Source organism: Triticum dicoccoides, chromosome 2B, assembly GCF_002162155.2.
Source record: "Triticum dicoccoides isolate Atlit2015 ecotype Zavitan chromosome 2B, WEW_v2.0, whole genome shotgun sequence".
Classification (NCBI taxonomy): Eukaryota; Viridiplantae; Streptophyta; class Magnoliopsida; order Poales; family Poaceae; genus Triticum; species Triticum dicoccoides.
Window position 1 is genome coordinate 98696115 of NC_041383.1, and position 1933 is coordinate 98698047.

Consider the following 1933-nt stretch of genomic DNA (forward strand, 5'->3'; position numbering starts at 1 on the left):
GCCCCCGCACCCCGAGCCGGAGGAGGAGGACCAGGAGAAGGACGAGGAGGAGGAGGAGACGACGACCGCCTCTACCTCAGCTCAGCTCTGCTGCGGCGTGGTCTTGTGCCGGCCCCGAGCCCTAGGGATCCGGCACGACCGCGGCTTCCTCCGGGTCCAAGGCGGTCGGCCGGCGCCGTGTACGCCCTCGACTGCTGGTGAGCCCCTCCCCTCCACTTCCTTCTTCTTCTTCTTCCTCTTGCCCTCAACCTCTGCTCTAAGTCTCGACCGCTGTGCCGAGCCCGTCCATCTCCCGCGAGCTCACCACACCGCGCGAGCTCAACGACCGCTGTGCAGGGCACCACCATGCAGGTGACCCTCTGAATGTCAAAATTTCAACATTTTGATGGAGTACAATTGTTACAGTACAGTCAGAATTGTGTATGATTGTGCCTAAAGTAGATAATAGTGGACTTTAGGCTTTTTTAAAGGCAATACTAGTGAATTTCAATTAACTCCTTACGGTTCAGATCATATTTTGATTGTCAATAATAGTGGACTTTTAAGGCTTTTTTAGAGGCAATACTAGTGGATTTTAGGCTTTTTTACAGAAAAATAGGGGCAAGACTGTTACAGAAAAATTTAGTTAGGTACAATTATAGAAAAATCCAGTTAGGCTTTTTTAGAGGCAATACTAGTGGATTTTAGGTATCTATTTGCTTGTCCTTCAAATAGGGGCAAGACTGTTACAGAAAAATTACTAAATACAGTTAGCTACTGTCAAAAAATTCAGTTAGGTACAGTTAGCATCATGTAAGAAAATGGCCATAATGTGCCCTGATAATGATGTGTTTTGTCATAAAAATATCATATTTGTGATAGTTAGCATCAGTTAGGTACAGTTAGCATCAGCTAGGTACAGTTAGGTACTGTCAGGCTTGTTAGATTAATCTTCAGTTTACTTGACTTTTGAGCCTGCTAGTAGTTTACTTCCATGAGTTGTTTGATTGACATGGCACATTTGCAATGGAGTTTTATATATCTTTAGCCATAGTTTACTTGACTTTCAGGTTTGCTCGGCTCTTTACTTTACTTTAATTCTGGCGGGTCGATTTCTTCTCCCTCGTGTGGCATCACTGTCATATGACAGTATTAGTAAGCAAAGATTTTGTATGCTATCCCCATTGATTTTGGGGACTGTATTGCTTTGCTTGGATTTTGATTTTGATTTCTACTATTGGATTGGATTGAGGACAAGTTTTGTAGGTCTGGACCTTCAAATTCCATTCCTAGGTAGGGTAGCAACAACCAGTAGCTTAATTACTTAGTTTTGACTACCTGTCTGTCAATCTCTAGGCCTGTAGCTGTAGGCTCTAGAATTCAATTCAGATAAGCACCTATCTATCATCGTTTTCATTTCATTCTCACTTCGTTTCACCTATATATGTATGCTATATATCCTCCCTCTCCACAAACAAACATAGATAGACCATTTCTTACTCTAGATAGGTATGTACCCAATTCCTACACTAGATACATAGATAGGCAGCAGCAGCTTAACTGATCCCAAATCCTCCTCCTTCAAGGACCACTTCTGCCATTTCTTTGCTCCATATAAATTGCAGACAAACAAATTAATGTGCTCATATATTCACATTATAGTCAGTCAAACAAGATTTGGGGGGTAGTATTTCTGATTTTAGAGCACCTTTGCTAGATGTATTTTGTGATGAAAAAGACTCTTCCTTTGCACTAGTTTTCCTCTCGTTTGTTGTTACGCAAGATTATTTTGATGGAAGAGACATTACTGAAGTGTTAAAGTATGCATGTTTTGCTTAGTTGAAGAATCTGAGATATTATGGTACGAGTTCGTGGCTTAAATTTGCTTGTTCTTTGTTGTTGCCCATGATGTGCAACATATGCAGCTAGATTGTTCCTGCTCTTGTGTATCTGG